The 23,281-nt window shown below is 42.6% G+C and overlaps 1 long non-coding RNA gene across 3 annotated transcripts in view; it reads left to right on the top strand.

Moving 5' to 3' along the window:
- The window catches only part of LOC309805525, a 159,610-nt gene that overhangs the window by 1,770 nt on the left and 134,559 nt on the right, over positions 1–23,281 (top strand). For all 3 annotated transcript variants that reach the window (XR_014294250.1, XR_014294251.1, XR_014294252.1), the window contains one exon: positions 10,029–10,136. This is a non-coding gene — a long non-coding RNA (uncharacterized lncRNA). The remainder of the gene's footprint in view (positions 1–10,028; positions 10,137–23,281) is intronic.

Here is a 23,281-nt window from a genome sequence, read left to right on the forward strand (position 1 = left end):
CACTCTCCCCAGCGGAGAACCCGCGGCGGCGGCGGCGGCGGCGGCGGCGGCAGCAGCAGCGAGGGAGCACCAGATCCGCAGCCCCGCAGCCCAACCAGACTTCTCGCGCAGCAGCAAGAGGGCTGGGGGTGGGGAGGGGTCACCTCCCCAGGGGTGAGGACGGAGCCAGTGTGTGTGAAAGGAAGAGCCTCAATTAAAACCGGCGAGAAAGCTTTCCTCGGCGCTGGGCAGGGGCGCGCGTTTGCGTCAGAGGGCGCACAGGGCGGGCGCGCGGGGCGGGGGAGCCGACGCCGGGGGCCGCGCCCTAGGGCTGGGTGGGCGCGGGAAGGAGCCAGCCCAGCGGCCTCGGCCTCGGTTCGGCCTTGCAAGCTAGGGGCAAGGCGTGGCAGGAGGACTAGATGAGGCTCCCCTAGAGCGGTGGGGCCCGCTCACCCGCGCTGTGGGCTCTTTCTGCCGGCCCCTACCCTGAGCTACCAAACTCGCAAGAGGCCCCTGGGATCTGGCGTGACCCTGGGTATGGGAAGAAGCGGAGACCTCGAGTGGCCTCAGGCGAAGCTGCCTGCTTCTCTGGAAGGAAGGGAGGGAGGGAGGGGTGCAGCCCCCGGCCTTAGTCCGGGAAAGGGAGGGGTAGCTGTTGGTTGTGGTGCCCGGAGCAGTGGAAACCCTCGGCTTTTCAAAGCAGGGGAACAGATCGCGCTCCTGCCGAGCATATGCGCCAACTTTCTATCGTGAGAGGGGCAAGAAGAAACCGAGGCTTTTCGAGGAGGGGCGCTTTCCCTTTCCAGCCCAAGCATCACTCTAGGCTCGGTTTCTCTTCTGGACCCTGTGTTCCCCCATCGCATTTGCACACCCGCAGAGCGCCTCCACTTGGGCTCAAAGCCCCACCCCCAGCAAACGGCTTCCGTGGAGGGACTGAGGGTCAGCTCAGGTCCTGAGGGAGCCGAGGCTTTCTCTCCACGAGGCTGTCGTTCGTTACGAGTTCAACTTAGCACACTACCGGCAGCGCCCCACACGCAACCCCGGAGACAACGATATCTGTTGTGGTTGGGGAGGGCACCTAATAGAAAGTGGTCATATTTTGAGGGAGCACGTAGGTCCTCAAACTGTGCAAATCCACACACGGGTCCAGGAACGCTCAGCTGCAGAAGCAGAAAAGCAGATGGAATTTCCATCTTTCTTCCACTCATCCTCTCTTCTCCAGATCTTTCTCCCTCCCTTCTCCACTAAGCCCTTGCTTCCGGGGACCTCTAACTGGGACTGTTGGACCCAAACCCACTGTGGCCCTTGTCTCAGCACACTCCTTGAGACTGCTAGCGTGGTGGCCATATATATTCGGCCCTCTCCAAGGTCTCTCTCTCCTGGCGAGGCTGGTGTAGAGACAGGACACCTGGCTGGTTTCCTCACCAGGGCCTGGACTCCCAGGCCTCGCTTCTAAAGTCTTCCTCTGTCCTGGTCCCCATAGGCCAGTTCAATGCACGCAAAGTCTCCAGTGTGGTTCCCCAAGAGACATGAGAAGGTACCCCTCCGACTGGGGAGAGGAATCAGGCTTACAATATCTCTTGCAGATTGCTAGCATCACAGTTCAGCCTTAATCACTTTTTAAAAGCCTTCCAGACAACACTTGCTCTCTTCTAGAGGGACAGACAATAAACAGTTGTGACCTGGTGGGAGAAGGAGAGAAGCAGAGGTCTGTGGCTGCATATACAGCATGACTTGCATTCCAGGCCCCAGAGTCCGGATCCATGCAGCCTTTCTAGCTGATTAACAACCCCCTCACCACTATCTCTCCTTCCACTAAGGCTGGAATCATTCTTCACTAATTCTGTGACCTCTCTGATATTGGTATTTTGCTCTCCCCAAACTCAACGGATCATTTGTTTTGGCTTTTTGGTAAATCACACTGAAAAAAATGGTGGCCTTGTAAAAATGTTTTCTAAATTTAGTTCATGAGCCGAGAGACCCTACAAATGACCAGATATGTGTAGAAAATTCTCTCCTGTATCTCTTCCCTATGCCCTAAATTGTTAAAAATTATATTATTCTGTTTTGAGAGACCACAGAACAGAAATAACCCTGTTTTATCAAGCCCATCTGGAGAGATGAACATGCTTGCGATCGCTGGGAGAAAGGTCAGTTCTTCTGCTCGTACTGCAGACCTTTCCCAAAGAGCTTATTTTAAAGGTGCCGAATCAATTAGTCTCCCTTGGTATGAGGTTAAGGCTGTGAAAAACGAAATTGAAGAAGATGTGTTTTAAATGGTCTTGCATAGATCTTTTGAAGAAAAGGGTGAAGAGAGGCACCGTAATGCCTGCCTTTTAGGCATTACTGTGTTTTGTGATTATTTAAAAACAAAACCCAAAACAAACAAACAAACAAACACCCTATGTCAGAAACCACCCCTTCTTGCAAGACTGAACTCAGTGTATATTGTGGCTGCTCAGCTGTAAAAAGTTCTGCCTTTGTCAACATGAAGACAAGGGTGGAAAGGCCAAGTTGGGAGTCGGGCTTCTGCTGGACCGTCTGCTCTCAGCCTGCCTATGTCGTTGAACCACGGATCCAGCAGGCTTGTGTACTCACTATCACTCTGGTATGGCCTGGGCATTTCTTCTTTGTCACCTTTGGGTCAAAATGCCCAGAGATAAGTGCTTTACCTTAAAAAGCAGTTTAGTTTTCTATCACAAACTGGCCAGTTAAAGCAGGTGTTTTGGAAAAGAGAGATAAGGGAAGCATTTCCCCTTTTTGCTTGGGCACCCAGTTAGAGGGCCCAGGAGCAGCCACGGGAAAATGGCAGGAGAGCCAGTGCTGACCTTTGGATGCAAATCAAGCCTTTTGTAGGAGGAAAAGTGACAATGATTCCTAGCACACCAGAGAAGCCAAATATTTACTTTCTGTAAAAATCAAGCCTTAGGTATCTAAATGCATTTATGCAAAAATTAAGAACACAAAAATTAAGACTTTTGTGTTACGAAATGTATTTCTTTATTTTAAATGTCCAACTTGAGTGAAGAATAATTGCATGGCTCTTCTTCCTAGGGAAAATGACTTGGGTTTGGAAGAAAAGTTCATGTTTTGAAATGAGTTTGAAACTTGTTAAAGTACCCTGGCAATACAATTAACTATACTCTATACTTTCCCTTAATAGTCACCTGTCAGAGCACCTATTTCTTTTACTACAGGATTAGCCCATCAGAAGCAGATCTGAGTTGGACATTCACTGATTAAAAACTGCTGGAATATGTTTAAGTCTTCAATGCCACTTTCTTCACTGCCTATAAAGTAAACTAGTGGAAAATTATTGGCTCACAAAGCCAGCAGATCTGTTGGTAACTATGGTCATGCTACAATCCTATTTTACCTATCAGAAGTTTAATGTAAATAAAATCCTAACATTTCCCTCTAAACTGTCAGTGGAGAGATATGTTTATTACAGTGTCCTCCATCAGTAGGGGAGAGGGGCTTTAGGTAAAGTTTAAATGAAAAAGAATGAGCATAGTACACCACTGATACAAACCACATGGAGCAGTGAATAATTATGCCCTCTGTTTTGCTACGTATATTTTATTTACCCACTTCAGAGGTGGATAATAAACCTAGCCTATCTGTGGGAGGAGTTAATAAAGTATTCCAAATGCGTGATCTAACAAAACTCGGTGATAGTTCTGTGTTTTATTGTTAACCATTTGCATGAAATCTTCTGAAGCTGAAAAGAAAAAGGAAAGGGCTTTTGTGTTAGTTGATCCTTGGCTATTCTAGGGCTCAGGTTGGTGTGAAAGGGACGAGGAGGTCACTTGAAATCTCCTTTTATCTACTCTTATTTTCTCTCTGGATCAGCAACTTTGAATAGACATCATCTAATCGCCCTTAATGGAAAGAAACTATGGGAGCAATGAAAATGCCTTTATTCCAGAAGTGAATACATGTATGTGGACAGCTAGCTGAGCTTGCATAGGACTACATCTCTGCACACATGTGCTTAGAGATTTTTCAGGGTGTATGGATGTTTATGTAAATGTGTCCCATACATTCTGGGTTGGGGGTTTGATTGGATGGGTCATTTTGCCCTTACACATAAGTATGCACACATACTCACATTAGGATTCTCTTCCAAGTCCAGGTGATACTTTCAGGTGACTCTTTTTTCAGCTTTTTCTTGCCCTCACTCTCTGAGATGTCATATTTAAGTCCCGAAAAAAAGCAAATAATTGAGAACACAATGAACAGCCTTTTAGTGAAGACATCTTATTTCTTTTCCATTTTCAACTGGAAGCCACAGTGACAGGAGGATTTCTCTTTAGAGGGTAGAGATTGTATGACAGGTGGGAGGTGATGGGGTAAGATGAGACCATTACTTTCAATTTCTCCCCAATATTTTTTCTTTTTGGTTTTTCTTGGCATTAAATTGGTTAAAACACAGTAAATAAGTGGAAAACAAGAGCCTGACATTAGGCAGTTTTAAAAGTTTTTTTTTTGTTTTCTTTTGTTTCTGCTATAGATACATATCTCTAAATGGTTGAAGCTGAGAAATTGATTATAATTTGTTTTGAAGTGAGAATTGTTTTAGTAAGTCTCACATGCTGACTACAATATCATTTAAACTGTTTTCCTTAGCCATTGTTACATATACTTCATGAAGGAGAAACAGCCCTCAGGTTGTTAGGTATGAATGGCTATCCAGAAAAGGACATTTGATTTCTAGGACTGAAGGCACTGGGCTTCACTTCCTAAGAAGCCTCTTCTCACCCCCACCCCCAGTCCCATGTTCTTCTGAGTGAAATTCGCATTGCTCCCAGAGCCTGGGACACTTCATTGTAAATTCCTTTAAGGGAATACTCGGTTACCAGGGCTACAAGTTCCCGTCTCAACCCGCCAGCCTCCCTGCCCCCTGCTTCAGGTCGCAGAGACCCTTGGCTGTCAAGGGCTGGGACCTTGGGCCCCCTCCCCTCCTACTCCCAGCCTACCGGAGATCGCAGTTCCAAAGTTCGAAGTTGGGTGGGAGCGGATTAATCCCTCTTTAACTCCTCTTCTTCCCGCCCTCAATTCTGAACCCCAACGGATCCGTTTCCCGGGGTTTCCTGGTGAATAGGAGTGTAGGAGCTGCCCTGTCCAATAAAGATTAAATTAAGTAGAAGAATCCCAGCCGCTGGATATTTGGAAGCTCCGGTGGGGCGTCAAACCGACGTTTAACACATTTTTTCCAGTCACTGTGTACAAATTTTGGACCTGTTGGGCTTAACTTTAGAAAGGAAAGAAGAAAAAAGATAGGGAAAGGAGGAAGGGAAAAAGAAAACTGAAAAGAAAAAGCGAAGAAAGAAATTCACAGAAAACCCCCAGTTTCAGGGGGACTTTGCACTCAGAGAGGCTGAAGGCAGAAGCGGGGCTTCCTGACCTTTCTAGTCTTTTCTTTCCCCAACCACTCCTAGAACTGGAGAATCCCTCTCCTGGCTGAGGGCTTGGAATTTTGCTGTTTTGGCGAGTCTGAGTCTACTTTTATCCCTTAGGGACAGTTTGGTGGCCCAGGGTCAAAACTGGGTGTGCAGCAGAAAAGATGCACTCAGAACCCAGTCGCCTCTTCTGTGCTTAATTTTTTTTTTTTTTAACACTAAGCTTTTGGTAGCGCAAACTGAGAACTGAGCAGTTTCTTTCAGTGACTGCCCAGCAGGAGAAACAATGGCTTTCTCTGTCGGCAGCGCTTAGCTCTCTGGACACTGACCTTGAAGCTGAGGCCGGGCCAGGCGCTCCCTCCCCTGGGAATCATCCCGGCCCCAAAACATCGGCGTCTCCCTCCCACCTGCTCCTGTAGTCCCAGGGCGCAGTTTGGTGGGGGCAAAAGGCAAGTTCCTTCGTGGCAATGGTTCGTCCGTGCAAATACAACACTGAATAAATTAACCTCAAACCAGCTAGTTGTGGTGTAGTAGTTTAGCAGGACTAATTGCAGACAATGGAGCTGAAATGCCTTTTCCAATTAGCTGCTGGTTGGAGTTTAGTTGGAGGAACTGTCAGCTCCAACGATGGGTAATTGCTTTATTGCTCACAAACTATCATCTATTTAGAACATATGTGCTAATTACTCTGGATGGGCGTCGAAAAAAGAGACCGTAAATCTAACAGCACTTTAAAAACTCTGTGGTGCTTGTAAGCAACCCCAGTCCCTTGCACTTACTTCTCCTGCCCAGGTTGGCATGATGGATGGCTGTCTTTCAGAAAGGCTAAGGTTTGGACTGGAGGCACCTACGGGATGTTCTGGTCAAATCGCGTGCAAGAGAGCTAGCGGCAGCGCATGCTGGGCAGAGGAGATAAATCACTGTCATCAAAACCAGTCCCCTCTTTAGCTGCGCACTTTTTTTTTCATTTTCACAAAAGATTACTTTAGAAATCTTTTAATTGGATTATGCTGAGAAATTAATCTCCTTTAGCCTTGGCTAAATATATTGTGGCCACTGTCGGGAGGAAAGTCCTGAAACTGCAGCGAGGGCCACGTCGCCTTGCTCTCTCCTTCCCTCAGCCTTCCAGGATCTCCCAGCCGCATGCTACAGCCATGCTCCAAGTCCTCAGGAGTGATTGCGGGTGAGAAAGAGTGGAAAGACACATCTGGGCGGAAGGCCACGTCGGTCCCTAGTGACTCTCCTTTGTCCTAAAGGCCACGTTTCAGTCCAGGATTCCCTAGCTCCATATCTAGCATCTCCATAGCACCGCGCCTTCCTCCACAAGGTGTCCTGGGGGCCTGCTACCAGGGAGGAGGGAGGCTGGAGTGGCGGGAAGAGGAAGTGGGGTGTGTCGGCAGAGGGCTGCCAGCTAAAGTCACTACTTTGCCTTTTTCCCACACCTCCGCTGCCCCCCTTCTGGGTCTCCGGCGTGGAGCTGGGTCTTTGCTAACACTCTCCACTCTACTTTTTTGCGTAAAGACGCACGGCTTGCTCTTGGCGTTTCCCCTGGTATAACTCTGGAGACACTTCCCCTTGACGTGCACAGTGGTCGAGGGCCGAGAACTAGGGCCCTCCCCATTCCCCCGGCTCCTAGAGCGCCAGCGCAGTGTTGGGCGGGGACCTCCCTTCCAGCCCCGCGGCCCAGAGTCCTTAGCCTGGTCCAGCGCGGCTCGGGCGGCTGCGGAAGCTGCGGGTCGGACCCTGCCGGCCGCTTATCTCAGCGGGAGATGACAACATCTGTCCGAAACGGGATACCTACTTTTGCAGCTCAATTTAGCTCTTAATAGCAGCCCTCTGAGGTGTGGTTAATTGATAGGGATAAAGTCGTAATGACTGGACGAGGAGACGCCACTGATCCTTTAATATACTTTTAAAAGAAACAACCACCACCCCAAACACCGGCGAGTCATTGCTCGGTGGGAGAATAAGACCGGGATCTGGCGGCCGGAAGAGCGACGCCAGTGCTGTTTGTATCTGGAGGCTACAGTGAGGGGTGAGCCCTGGTTCTCAGGGCTGGGGCATCCGGGAACCACCAGGGCGCGCAGCTCAGGCTGGCAGGGGGTTGTCGCGTGGCCGCGGAGAGCCGAGCGGGGCGAGGACCTGGCAAGCTCGGGATGACAGGTGACCGGACAGAAGGGCGAGGACGAGGCTTGAGCCACGGAGGACGCCGCCCCTCCCCGGGCTCGGCCACTCTATCAGCTCTTACTCTGAGCGGGGCTGGATCCCCACGAGACAGGCACCTTCGTCTGCCCTCCCTCCCCGGCTAAGCTACCCCTCATCCAGCGAGATGGTCAAGTGGCAGTGCCAGGCGGACATTCGCGGGGTTCCAGTGTCTGAACAACCTCTGAGGGACCTCAGCTCCGGGAGAGACACGCGCCGCTCTGTGTGTGTGTGTGTGTGTGTGTGTGTGTGTGTGTGTGTGTAGATCGCCCCGAAATGCAGAGTCAGAGCAGCAGCCCAACACGTGGCCGTATTTCTGCGGGGTCTGCGCAGAGCCGTGTGGCCAGGCGTTCTGGGATTTACTCGCGCGCAGCTGGGTCCCGCCGCGTGTCCCGCCGCCCTTGCGCACCACACACCCAGACTTCTGCCCGCCACTCTCTCCTCAGCACCGTCCCTTTCCCTCGCCTGATCTCCCTTTGCTCAGTTCTAGTTTAGTCTCCAGAGCGTCACAGGAGTGTGTTACACTGCGCAAGCCCCTCACTCAAGTTCACACAAACACGAAAGTGAAAAAAATCAGATCGCCTTTTCTGTCTGCAAAGGGGGACCCCCTCCAGGTGCTGTTGTTGGTGTTCCTAGCAGGTTTTGCGAGTATCCTGTTTTACATTTAGGAGAGGGATTAACCTTGATGCTTCAGGTTTGAGCTCCCTCTGGAAGCGAAAGGAGAAATGACTACAATCAGCGTCCATATTTAATTGTATTGAGAGATCGCAGGTGTTTCGGCTGCTGCTATTGTCTGCCTTCCTCCCTGAGCCCACATAACAGGGACGAGAGAGTCCCAAGAAAGTTAATTTCCCCAAACCTCCTTGCGGAGAAGGAGTGCGTTGTCACAGGGCGAAGCTTTGGGGTATAAGATTTGAAAAAGAGCAATTAACTGTCCCAACTCGCAGGGTGTGCCTGTCTCGGGTGGTTCTGTCCTTCCACCGTCACTGTCTAATCTCATCTACTGTGGTTCTGCCCTCTGTGATGTCTAGAAATTCGAGACTCACGGTCTCTTAACCGTCGAGCCTCCCGCCCCGTCCGCAGCCCTAGCCGGGGAGGACTCCAAGGCCGCGGTCTGGTCCTCGAGGGCTTGAGTCAGGGACAGGGTCCCAGGTCTAGGTCCATGTCCTGGTCGGCTACTCCCGCTCATGAGCTCCCTGCCCGGGATGACCTGAGTGACCTGGCGGCGGGTCTCCGAGGCTTTCCCGAAGGCCTGTGGCCTTCGGGACGCCGGAGTCCTGATGTGACTGTGGCGGCCACTCGTCGTCCGTCGATGCCCTCGAATCAGCGTGGCCCTCGGCGCTGCGGAACCGGAGAGCGGCCCGGAGACACCTGCCCGAAGCCCGCGCCGTCCCCACGGCTGTGAAGGGCCCTTACTGCCCCGTCTCCTCACATTCCTCACCCCACGAGGGCGCTCCCTTGCGAACGAATTCTGCGCTCTGGCCTCCCGTTTTCCCTGTAGGGGCCCCCTGGGGCCCCTCCCACTCCTTCCCCTGAGGCCTGGGAGCTCGGGCCCGAAGCTCAGCCTGGGGCGGGAGGTGGGGTGGGGGAGCCGCTCCCGGAAGCGAGGCCCACATCCGGGTAGGAAGCCTCGCTTGCGGCGTTGGCGGCCAGGCCCTCGACGCGAGCGGGGAGCCGCGTGCGGCCGAGGGGCCTGGACCGCGGGTGGGCGCGTTTGGCCGTCCTCCAGGGCAGCGCTTGCGCCGGCGCTGAAGGCCCCCAGCCCGCGAGCCGGCCGGAGTGACAGAGCCCTGGGCCCGCGCAGAGGAAGAGATTCAAGAGGGAAGCCAGGCCCGACCGGGGGGTGGCGCACGCTCGCCGAACCCCAGGGCCGAGCCCTCGGTCGGCGCTGGCTGTGTGTTCCCCGCTCGGGTGGGCGCTGCAGCCCTCTTCCGAGTGGACCCGGAGGGAGTGAGCCGGCCTCCGCCCAACTTTGTAAGGTTCGGAGACCCACCGTCGAGCGAGACGGCTTTTGCGAGGCTTACTACGCTTCTCTCCTTTCTTTGGCCGGAGCGCTCTGAGCCTGGTGTCTCCGGGGCTGCTCGACAGTTCGCCGCGCCTCGGGCCGCAGGTCCTCTTCAGGTGTTGGGTTGAGAGGGGTAGGGAGCAAGGCCTGGGGCAAAGCTGGGAAACCTCAAACCCTAACTTCTAGTTCGAGGAGCTTGGTTTTAAGAAGTTGGAAAGTCAGTGGGGGTTAATTTCGTGGCCTAAGGCAGCTTTGAAAACATCCGTCCATAAGGCGGGAACAGCACGGTTTAGAAACGGCTGTGTAGTCAATAAGAAAAAAAAATTTTTGGAAGACTGTATCTGGACAGTTTTCCCAGAGATTGTTTTATAATCTGTCAATTTACAGAGTTGCTATGTATCTCGCCACTGGTACACTGAATAGTATCTTCCTTCAGACAGGGATTGAGAAACGGAAATACCACCACCCTCGGGCCAAACTTGTGAGGACTGACTGCAGGGGAACTGGTGCTCCAGATGTTGCACTAGAGGCGCTGCAAGCGTGAGCAGGTAACGTGGAGAAGAGTGACATTGTTAACAGAAAGCGTCTAATTAACAGTGACTTCATTTGATGGGAAGGATGAAAAAGCCTTTTTAAATCAATCCAGATTCACTGGCCTAAACTCAGCCAATTTATGAATACGTAGCCTGACTGGGGTCTGCTTTCTTTCAAAGATGTCATCTTAGGGGTAATAGCATAGGTGAAGTCATTTGGTTACACTGCGGAAACTTTTATAGTGCCTTCCTTGGGAATTTAATTCAGTGCTTCTTCATTTTATTAGGAACAGACTGACTCCATCAACTGTGCTCTCCCTGTTTAGAGGCAGGACTGCTTGAAGCAATTAGGTTCACCAATTAGCATAGTTTTACTGACCCCAGCAGCAGCACTGCTCCTTAGATTATGCATTTCTTCAAAGTCAGGGAAAAGCTGGAGCACAACATGCTTCCCAGGTGTCCAGGTGGGGGAAATAAGCCCACAAGAAGGGTAGCACAGCAGCGCAAAAAGCTTTCTAATATTCCCTAAGTGTTTGCTTCAGGAACTTGGGTGGATTTTTCTCCCCTTCTCTGGTTCTGGATCCTGTAACACCTCCATCTTTTGACAAACCCTGTAAAGCGTCTCTCCTTTGGTTGTATTTTGGCAGAACTGCTTTTGAGAAAGTGAATTGTCTCCTTTCTTTTCTGTCTGCCTGCATGCTAATGATGCTCTGGACAATGTTAGGGTCCAGAGAGAGGACAATGCTGAAGGGCCACTTTAAACCCTGAGGTGAGAAGGTAAAGGCTCAGCTCTTTGGGGGTGTGTACATGTGTGTGCATGCATGCACCTCAGGACCTTTGAGGAGAGGCCAGAGGGTGGATATTGGAGATAAGTCATTGCTTTCCCTAATACTGAAGGTTTACCTGCAAGACTTTGTTTCCGTCTCTTCATTGTGACCTCAACTAGTTGGTGGCCAACATCTTTAATAAATGTCTGGAGCCCAAAGCAGTCTGAGGGAAAAGGGGCTTTGGTCTTGCCACTGTCAAGGGTATTGAAGGGATTACATTTACCTGGCTATTGCCTCTCTCTCTCTCTCTCTCTCTCTCACTCTCACTCTCACTCTCACTCTCACTCTCACTCACTTACTCACTCTGACTCTCACTTTCTCTCCCCTCCTCTTCCCCCCACCCACCCCCTTCTCTAAAATATATATTCCTCTGTTAGATTTCACTAGATTAAATTGCTGACAGTTCATCAGTAGCAGCAACAATGTAATACCCCTAACCTTATTAAATCAATAAATACTAGATCCATGCATTGAATTAAAAGTGCATCAGCAGGTCCAGGAATTGCAGTCATATGGCCATGGACCTCAGAATCGAAGATGCCACTCAAAAATTGACTAGTTAGCATTTATTTAACCTTTTTTTTTTTCTTTTTCTGTTTTGGATCTGTGTTTAAATATTTTGGGCTTTTAATATTTTAGGGACCATTGTGACAGGTTTGTTTCTGTTTACTTATTTTTCGAAAATTCTTTTCTTTCACTACTCATATTTAACCATGAAAGAGATGCATGCATTTAACAATGGTAATACACTGTGACTTTATAGTTCTTGTCATTAGTTTTCATCTAGGGAACATACTTTCACTCAGAATACATTACTCGAGGAAGATATACTCAGGTGCATACATTTATACATAAGAACAAATAAATTTAGATGAATATGTTTTTGTATATAAATAAACAAATATAGTCAGTGTAAATGTATTGCTGTACATTGATTATAAGTTTATTTAAAAAAAACTCCACATTTAAATTTATCTTTCATTGTCTATTATAAGCCAGAGAGCTATTTATCATGATAAAACAAGTTATTTATTTGTAATCTGGTTGGCTTGTTACAATTTATATCATGAGAGATGGAATTAAAGTTTTCATGTCTTTAAACTTAACACAGTACTTAAGAAGTTATACGTATCTTATACCTCGATGTGGTTTACCAGGAATTGGCAGTTAAGTTGTAGATTAGTAGGTGAATTTACAGTTAGTCCCTACTGAAAACAGAGAATGTGTTTAACACCTAGAAATTTAACGGAAAAAGTAATATTACTCTAGCCAGATATTTGTTCATACTGATTAATGATGCTAATTATTTTAAAACATTCATCCCCTATTGACGTCAGCCAGCATATATGGTACTGAATTCTGAAGATACAGTCATCAGGCCTTAGGTTCAACACGCTGTGAAAGAAAAAAATCTTTATTTGATGAAATAGGCAATCAACTGAAATCTTTCCTCTTTAAATAAACTGATTCCTCAGTATTTTCCCAGTGTTGGTGTAAGTTGTTGTCTGTGATGTCCCCCAGGGCTCTTTCCTCTGCTCTCTGATTTGGTATATAAAGGCAGCTCTGAATGATGGATTACTGTGTCATTGCAGCCTGCGAAGGATTAATTTGTTTCATTGATTTCTCTTTAGGCAGATTGCCAGAACTTGCTGCTTCCCACCTTTCCGCAAGACTTCTAGAAGTAATAGACAGTAATAGCCTAAGACAAATCAGCTCCTTCACCTAAAAATAGAATCATGAAACTAGGAATCCTACAAAAGCTATGGCAAACTTTTTATTCACATATTGGGAGAGCAATTAATAGGCTACTTAATACGCTTTAGAAATATTTTTAATTGAAAAATTTCCTGACTTTGTGACTTAAAACACATCATATTAATAGCTCTTAAGTAAGCATTTGTAATGTTTGTCCCACAAGTTTTCTCTAATTTGTGAGGAAAAGAATGTTTAACTCAGGAAAAAAATGTGATGTCTATGTGAGTGACAAATATTTTTCTTTCTATGCCAGATTTTAGGATCAAATAGCATGTCAACATAACTTTTAAGTCCATGAAACATTTATAAGAGTATTTGACCCAAAGAAGTTTTAGAAACTTTGGACAAGGACAGAGAGTATTAGAGCATGGAAATAGAATTGTTTAACTGTTTAAAGAAAAAGTATCTTTTTTTTTTTTTTTTTTTTTTTTTTGCGGTACACGGGCCTCTCACTGCTGTAACCTCTCCTGTTGCGGAGCACAGGCTCCGGACGTGCAGGCTCAGCGGCCATGGCTCACGGGCCCAGCCGCTCCGCGGCATGTGGGATCTTCCCGGACCGGGGCACGAACCCGTGTCCCCTGCATCGGCCACCAGGGAAGCCCGAAAAAGTATCTTTTTCTGATTAAAAAGGTAGTATCTGTTCATAATAATTTGCAAAAGTTAGATATGATATTTTGTGTGTTTTTCTAAGACTTTTTCCTCCAAACATTTTACATATATATGTGTGTGTGTGTGTATATACACACACACACACACACACGCACACACCATAGATATAAACTGTGTCCTGCTTTTCTTCAGTTGGCATTATACAATGAAAATTTTCCTATATAATTAAAATTATCATTAAAGTCATTTATATCTCTGTATACTGTTTTAACATATATGATTTAATTAATTGTTCTACTGTTAGAGAGTTAGGTTTCTAATTTTCCATTATTATAAATAAAGTTATGGAGAATAGCACTTAAAATAAATCTTTTATCATCCGTCTGGTTAATTTCCTTAATATATTATTAGAAAAGAAATTACTTGGATTGAGGCTATAGACTGCTTTTTAAGAGTCTTGATATGAACTGCCAAATTGTTTTTCAGAAAGGTTCTTCCATCTTATACTGATACTGTTTAAAAACGGTTCTCTGTAGAGGCAGCATTCTAATGCATGATACACGAGGAAAGAAAACAGAACAACACTCTTTCCTTGTGCTCTGAAAGCAGTGCTAACATTTTGCATATACTTAGTCTCTCAGAAGTATTTTCCCAACTGCAGATGTGAAATAGGCTGGCTATATAAATCTATTTGTTTCCCTTCTGTAGTGCTGAAAATTATATTGATTTAATGATCTCAAGTTCTACTTTTTATGCAATTAGTTGTGTAGTAAAAACTAATATTGTCATGTGCTAATGTCTTTTTTCCTCTATTGTGCTATGGTAGTAGTCCATGCAATATCAGCAAGTTTATGCTTTTCCTGTGCTTTGATGAACGGAAAAAGGAACATCTGTTTCCATTATATATCTGCATCATAATGATAACAGTTAATTAGCTATCAAGGTAGAATACAGTAAATATATTTCGCTGAATGACCTATACTTTCTTGTTGGAAAATTTCAGAGATTTCAGAGACACTTAGTTTTTACAGGTAGTTTCCATGTAGAGGTTTAGAAAGGCCTTTGCTTACTTTTGGTAAACCACTGCAGTTCCTATTTGTGTCATTAAAAACAAATAAACAAAGAACTGTGATGATTAAACACTTCGCTCTCAGGTGAGACTCAAATATATTTCTCTTAGGCATATGTTTAGCGTACAAATTATTGGGTATTTCTCTCAGCATTCTTAAATGGGTTAATCATGCTATTAAAAATATAGTTCATTTTGTGTTTTGTGCGATTTGTGTATTTTTAATGTTTTACTAAGCCGGAGATTGCAAATAGTTATATATATATATACTTACAGCCCGTTTTACCCTTTTTTCCTTATGTTAGGGGACATAGTGATATTTACCTCTTAAGCTCAACAGGAGAATGTTTGAAACCACACAGTATTTCCATGGACCTTTAAAATTCCAGAGAAGTGTTTTCATTTATCTCACTCAGACTTTGGTTAAAGATGTTTTCGTGGTTACTTAAGAAATGATTAGAAAATATTCCAGACAAAAAATGGTATATAAAGAGAAACAAACACCCATGTACTCCAAACTCAACTTGAGGAATAAAATGTTACCAGAACAATTGAAGCTCTTCCTGATTATATTCCCTTATGGCTTCTTGAAGAGAGAATCATCATCCTAAATTTGATAATTATCAACCCTTTTGCCTTTTATGTACTTTTTTTACATGGTTTAAAAATCTGACATAAGTGACTTGTCATTTTAAACAAATAAATTTTAAAATGTTGGAGCTGCAATAGCTGTTAGAAGCCTTTTAATCTAATCGCCCGTGACTGGGTATACTTCTCTGCTTTACTGTCCTCATCTGTGAAGTTGGGGATAGGTTTACCTGTTCTCTGATATTTTTCTAGCCATAATTTTAAAAAGTTTTTTGAGTACCTCTTGTTTTCCATATGAAACAATAAAACGAAAGACAGAGGCCCAGAGTGGTTAACTAACTTCCCCAAGACCATGTAGGTAAATCACAGAGCTGGGAATAAAATTCAGTTCTTTCCACTTCATTCAAACACTCTTTTCTTCAGTCCACATTGTCTGTCATCTTTGGGTACTGGCTGACTGACCGCTGCTCTAGCCTGTGATTAAAGACGATCCACAGGCATGTATGATTTTGAGATTGTGCATGCAGGAAAGGTATTTTTCTCTTAGAATATCTTTTTTGTGGGGAAGAACATTGAAGTCATATCAGCCTGGAAGCTACTTATAGAATGAGAAGACCGTGTGTCCTGCAGTGCCTGTGATTCGCTTCTATATTTTCCGGACTTTCCTGGAAAGAATGACAGTTTGGATATAATGAGACTTTCGATAGGCTCCTTACCCTACAGTTAATTTTCTGATCTTTTCATGGTAACTGGACCAGGAAAATAGGGAGGGGCACAAACACAAGTGTCTCTTTACATGTACGTGTATCTAAATTTCAAAATATTTTGGCAGTCAGGTCTTTAACAAATTACTTCTTCCTTTTTTATGTAGCTTATGCTATGGTCAAATCACAAATGACTTTCTTTTTGAAAATGAGTTTGTTTCTTGTTTCTATTTAGCAGTCAACTTACCAGAGCACTAAAGTGAAAGTAGCGCAAATAGAATAATGTGGAAACATGTTTTTAAAATCCCTTTGGAGCAAAACCCCATTCTAAAAATGGCAACTTAGAATTACATGCATGTTCATTCTCTTTCAGGTTTTTACTCTAACAAATTTAATTCATGCTTAGTTAAGATGAGTAAGCTTGAGTCATAATACTCACACAGACAGTGCCATGCCTCTCGTATGAAAAAATAGCAGTATAACTAGAAGTGGAGTTATGTGTCCTATTGTAAAACCATTTTTCCCCAAATCTGTTGCTTCTAGACCAAAAAAGTTGATTTAATAAATTGTTTGCTTCCTTCTGTAAATACATACTTGGAAACTTATAATAGTAGTTACTCTTTTTAGGGCCTGTGAAGCTACTAATAGTAGCTTTGTCAATGCTATAAATATTCTCAAGGTAGTTGTGTTTTAACAATAAACCAGATGACACATTTTTTTTTTCTGAGTATTTTAGATCAATTAGCTTATGTGTTCAGCAGCTTCTAGTAGGAAATTTCCCCTAGCATATTAGATGGGAGAGGAGAGACCCAATGTAATCAGACACCAGTACCCCTTTTATTTAGCCATTGCTTACACTCACTGAATATGATTTCTTTCATTTCTGTAGCATTTCTGTCTGGAGAGAAAGCTGTGTTATATATGTATATGTGTGTGTAAGTATTTCAAAAGGCAATTCTTGCCTAGTTGAAAGTTCTGGTGGACATCTGTAGTGTGTAATATAAGGAATTTTCTACACTGGTTAAATTTCCCCATATTGCTCTAGCAGGTAGGTGAAACTCAAGAGAAAAGGTGTAGGTAAAGGAAACTAGCCCTTGACTAAACTGTTTTCTTCCTGACCACAATATGAATCTTGATGATGGTGGTGAGTATACAGAATTTTAACCACAAAATCAACAATGCTTAAATCAGAGAGACCCCAGTGAGACACAAGAATGTATAGTCTATACATAGACCACATATGTTTACTTCACTTAGTTATAATAGCTCTTGTAGAAAGGTAGTGTGCTGTTTGCAGAAACAACAACCAGATGTGGTAAAAAGGTAATTTTATTTTGGCCATATATACTACCAGGATTATAGGTCCTTTGATATCTGCACTGTTTCTACTCAGTTCTTAATGACTTCACTTATTTATTAAAATTTTTTTTTCTTGAAGTATAGTTGATTTACAATGTTGTGTTAGTTTCTGGTGTACAGCAAAGTAATTCAGTTATACATATATATATTCTTTTTCATATTCTTTTCCATTATGGATTATTAAAGAATGTTGAATATAGTTCCCTGTGCTTTACAGTAGTACCTTGTTTATTTTATATATAGTACTTTGTATCTGCTAATCCCAAACTCCTAGTTTATCCCTCGCCCACCCCATTTCCCCTTTGGTAGCCATAAATTTGTTTTCTATGTCTGTGACTCTTTCTATTTTGTAAATAAATTTGTTTGTATCATATTTTAGATTCCATATATAAGTGTTATCATATGGTATTAGCCATAAAAGAGAATGATGACATTTGCAGCAACATGATTGGACATAGAGATTATCATACTAAGTGAAGTAAGTCAGAAAGAGAAAGACTTCACTTTAGGCCAAGTTGAGATTATTTTAAAACCAGCGTTGGCTGTATATTTTCTACTGACACAGCCAGTATACACTTTCACGCTGTGACCTTGGAATTTGTCTGTGGCTTACAAGGGATAGAATTTTCTTCTACTAATGTTAGAATTTGCACGTTGTAAAATTTTGTCCATGTCCTGTTTTGAATTCCCAGCTCTTTAGGATTTTCCTATTCTTTGATTCTTAGGAGAATTATGTTACAGTTGTGCTTATTGTTCTTGAGGTATAGTTAACACTTAAAGTTCTTGTCATGCTTAAGGCATGTGAAGTAGATAAAGGCAGAGCCCCTGCCCTTGGGGATATAATTGTCTTTTGCCAATAATTTAACAGATTGTATTTTCTTAATATAATGAATTTGTGTGATTTTATTAATATTTACTATATTAGGACTTTAAAGGAAAAAAGAAAATATACTTAGTTTTCTGTTGCTGTTCTTTACCTTTTGAAAAAATTCTTAGAATTATAATTTGAGCTCAGCCAAAGTGTTATTATATTATTCTTTTTTATTATATAAGTTTCAAGTGTATGGCATTGTAATTTGACATTTGTATATACTACGAAGTGATCACCACCACAAGTCTAGTTGACCCCTTCATCCATTTTACCCACCTCTCCCCACTCATTTCCCCTCTGGTAACCACTAATCTGATCTCTGTATTTATTAGCTTGTTTCTGTTTTATTTTGTTTGTTCTTTTCTTTTTTTTTAGATTCTACATATGAGTGAAGTAGTATGATATTTGTCTTTCTCCATCTGACTTATTTCACTTAGCATAATACCATCAAGGACCACCTATGTTGTTGCAAATGGCAGGATTTCACTCTTTTTTTGTGGCTGAGTAAATTTTCATTATACACACACACATACACACATATCCCACATCTTTTTTATCCATTCATATACCATTGGGCACTTAGGTTGCTTCCATATCTTGGCTATTGTAAATAATGCTGTAATGAGCAAAGGGGTGCATATATATTTTAGAAATAGTGTTTCATGTTTTTCAGATAAATACCCAAAAAAGGAACAGCTGGGTCATATGGTAGTTCTTAATTTTTTGAGGGATCTCCACATTGTTTTAGTACCATGTTATTCTTTTTTTAATTAATTAATTAATTAATTAATTTATTTATTTTTGCGGTACGTGGGCCTCTCACTGTTGCGGCCTCTCCCGTTGCGGAGCACAGGCTCTGGACGCGCAGGCTCAGTGGCCATGGCTCACGGGCCCAGCCGCTCCGCGGCATGTGGGATCCTCCCGGACCGGGGCACGAGCCCGCGTCCCCTGCATCGGCAGGCGGACTCTCAACCACTGCGCCACCAGAGAAGCCCTTAATTTATTTTTTATTGAAGTATAGATGAATTACAGTGTTGTATTAATTACTGCTGTACAGCAAAGTGACTCAGTTATACATGTATACACATTCTTTTTCATATTCTTTGCAATTATGGTTTTTCACAGGATATTGAATATATTTCCCTGAGCTATACAGGAGGATGTTGTTGTTTATCTATTCTATATATACCACTTTGCATCTGCTAATCCCTAACTCCCAATCCAACCTTCTACCACCCCCCTCCCCCTTGGCAACTAGCAGTCTGTTCCCTATATCCCTGATTCTGTTTCATAGATAGGTTCATTTGTGTCATAGTTTAGATTCCACATGTAAGTGATATCATATGGTATTTGTCTTTCTGACTTCACTTAGTATGATAATCTCTAGTTGCATCTATGTTGCTGCAAATAGCATTATGTCATTCTTTTTTATGGCTGACTAGTATTCCATTGTATATGTGTACCACATATTCTTTTTTTTTTTTTCCGCATATTCTTTATCCGTACATCTGTCGAAGGACATTTAGGTTGTTTCCATGTCTTGGCTATTGTGAATAGTGCTCCTATGAACATAGGGGTGCATGTGTCTTTTTGAATTATAGTTTTGTCTGGGTATATGGCCAGTAGTGGGATTGCTGAGTCATATGGTAATTCTATTTTTGGTTTTCTGAGAAACCTCCATACTGTTTTCCACAGTGGATGCACCAGCTTACATTCTCACCAACAGTGTGGGAGGGTTCCCTTTTCTCCACACCCTCTCCAGCATTTGTTATTTGTAGACTTTTGTTTTTGAATATCTCTCTATTTATTTAGGTCATCTTTATTTTTTTTAAATGAGTTATCTATTTTATACATATTAGTGTATATATATCAATCCCAATCTCCCAATTCATCCCCCGTGGTGTCCATACATTTGTTCTCTACATTTGGGTCTCTATTTCTGCCTTGCACACTGGTTCATCTGTACCATTTTTCTAGATTCCACATATATGCATTAATATATGATATTTGTTTTTCTCTTTCTGACTTACTTCACTCTGTATGACAGTCTCTGAGTCCATCCACATCTCTACAAATGACCCAATTTCATTCCTTTTTATGGCTGAGTAATAATTCCGTTGTATATATGTACCACATCTTCTTTATCCATTCGTCTGTCGATGGGCATTTAGGTTGGTTCCATGACCTGGCTATTGTAAATAGTGCTGCAGTGAACATTGGGGTGCATGTGTCTTTTTGAATTATGGTTTTCTCTGGGTATATGCCATGTAGTGGGATTGCTGGGTCATAGGGTAGTTCTGTATTATTAAGGATCCTCCATACTGTTCTCCATAGTGACTGTATCAATTTACATTCCTACCAGCAGTGCAAGAGGGTTCCCTTTTCTCCACACCCTCTCCAGCATTTGTTGTTTGTAGATTTTCTGATGATGCCCATTCTAACTCTTGTGAAGTGATACCTTATTGCAGTTTTGATTTGCATTTCTCTAATAATTTGCAATGTTGAGCATCTTTTCATGTGCCTATTGGCCATCTGTATTTCTTCTTTGGAGAAATGTCTCTTTAGGTCTTCTGTGCATTTTTTGATTGGGTTGTTTGTTTTTTTGTTGTCGAGTTGTATGAACTGTTTGTATATTTTGGAAATTAAGCCCTTGTTGGTCACATCATTTGCAAATATTTCCTCCCATTCTGTAGGTTGTCTTTTCATTTTGTTTTTGGTTTCCTTTGCTGTGCAAAAGCTTGTAAGTTTGATTAGGTCCCATTTGTTTATTTTTGTTTTTATTTCTGTTTCCTTGGGAGACTGACTTAGAAAACATTGGTACGATTTATGTCAGAGAATGTTTTGCCTGTGTCCTCTTCTAGGGGTTTTATGGTGTCATGTCTTATGTTTAATTCTTTAAGCCATTTTGCCAGAGCAATCCTGAAGAAAAAGAACAAAGCAGGAGGCATAAGCATCTCAGACTTCAGACAACACAGTACAACAAGGCTACAGTAATCAAAATAGCATGGTATTGTCACAAAATTGGACATATAGATCAATGGAACATAATAGAGAGCCCAGAAATAAACCCACACACCTATAGTCAATTAATTTTTGACAAAGGAGGCAAGAATATACAGTGGGAAAAAGTCTCATCAGCAAGTGGTGTTGGGAAAGTTGGACAGCCGCGTGTAAATCAATGAAGTTAGAACACACCCTGTCACCATACACAAAAATAAACTAAAAAAAATACTGTTATTCTTAATATAGTATCTTGAATAAATAGAAAATAGCATTTGCTAACTTTAAATAAGTTAAAAAAATAAGATCCAAGAATTTTTTTATACTTGGTTTAAATTAAGTATGCCAATTATCTCTCTGTAAATAAAAAAATAATTACATAATAATGTTTTCTGAAAAGTGGACTTCATGTTCCTTATTTAGCAAGAAGCAGATTCATTTTTTAAAGAAACTCAATTACAATGTCTGTTTGAGTTACAGTTAGGACATATACTAAATATGAAGGCAAAACATGTTTTCATAAATATTTACAAAAATACCTGTGTTTGGTCTTGACCCCATGTTAGCTTTGCTGCTAATATTATTGAATTCATTACAGCATTGAACATGTTTTTACAGTTCACCAAAGTTTATTAAGAGTACTAAGAGTAATTTACTATTTGGCTTTCTTACACGGAGAAGTGAGTTGTTGATACATTTTCTAACAAATTTGACCAATGTAGGTAGCTGTTTTAGATGGAAAGGTTAACAAAAATACCACCATTCTCTCCATAGTAATTGCAGTCTTTTTGGACTTAATTATGTAGTTTCTTTCTTTTTCTTTTTTTTTTTTTTTTTTGGCCACACTGCGTGGCCTATGGGATCTTAGTTCCCTGACCAGGGATTGAACCTGGGCCACAGCAGTGAAAGTGCCGAGTCCTAACCACTGGACCACCAGGGAATTCTGTCTTTTATTTCTTTATAAGTAGATGTGTAAGTGTCAGTTTATAGGAATTGCAATGAGCAGTGGAGGTATAATTTGTATCTTATGAAGAGTGTTTGCATGATATAACAAGGTTCTTTTGAATTTTGGTGATCAGTTGGGTTTTGCATTATTTAAATATTTCTGAAAAGGAGTATACAAATTCCAAAATGAGTCCCTTTTCAATTGGTTACAGTTTTGGAATGTGTATTTTACATTTGTAAGATATTTAAAAAGAGGCAGAAAGCACATCAGTAATACCTGGTAGAAGGTTATAATGGATTATGCCATACTATTAGAGTTAACCTGATGTCAGTCTAAGTTGTAAAGGTAGTTTTTCTGGACTGGCTAGACCTTAGTGCTCTGAGGGAATTAGGGATTGGTACTGTACAGCTTTGAAAGCTACACACCAAAGATGTCTGTGACAGCCCAAAGTCACCAAGATCCTATTTGTATCATTCCAATATTAATGAGTTTAAATGTGTTTTGAGTTTTGACAAATAGTTTTAAAAATCTGAAAGTCCTACATTTTCTAGTAAGAAACTAGTCAAAGGCAATATTTTTAAATACAGTGCATATGATCAAGACATTTGTTCTTATATAAACTTGCCTAATTATTTGTTTTACCCAGGAGAAGTATTAAAAAAACTTAATTTATGAATTTTACTTTTTATATAAGTAGTAAAACCCTATTATCATCAATCCTATTTAGCATTATATGCTAAACACATTTCATGTATTATTCCCATTTTACTGATGAAGAATTTGAGGCTCAAGCATAGTTAAGTATTTGCTCAAGCCACATAGCTGATAAGTAATAGAACAAGAATTTGAATTGAAGTATTTGTCACTCCAGAACCCATTTCTGACCTGTGCTGACTTCATTAAGTAACTCATTATACTACTTTTTGATTTTATGATGGGTCAAGTCGTATTCTTACAGGTACATAAAAATGCATAGAGCAACTCTCTTAAAAGCATAGGAAAATCTATATAATTTCATGTTATGCTCATGTCCTAGTATCTATAGGATGCTATCATTCTCCAATGTTTGATTATGTGATGCTGTATGTATAAATGGTACTATATAGGATGAAGGTTGACTCATACCCCCTTAGAGTTTTTTGGCACTCAGTTGGTTTAGCTGTTAAATAGCACTTTTGCTACAAAATTTAAAAATGAATAGCAAGAAATTTTATTTCTGATTGGCAGTCTTTCTTCAGAATGTTTTCATCTTTAGCGACTTTCAGGGGAAAAAAAATCGTTTCCCTTTGTGGGTGTATATTTTGCTAGGGCTGCTGTAACAAAGTACCACAAATGGGGGTAGCTTAAGCAACAGTAACTTACTGTCTCTCAGTTCTGTAGGCTAGAAGTCCAAGATTAAGATGTTGGCAGGGGTGGTTCTTCTGAGGGCTGT

Source organism: Mesoplodon mirus (assembly GCF_964341445.2).
Source record: "Mesoplodon mirus genome assembly, chromosome: 5".
NCBI classification, from domain to species: domain Eukaryota; kingdom Metazoa; phylum Chordata; class Mammalia; order Artiodactyla; family Ziphiidae; genus Mesoplodon; species Mesoplodon mirus.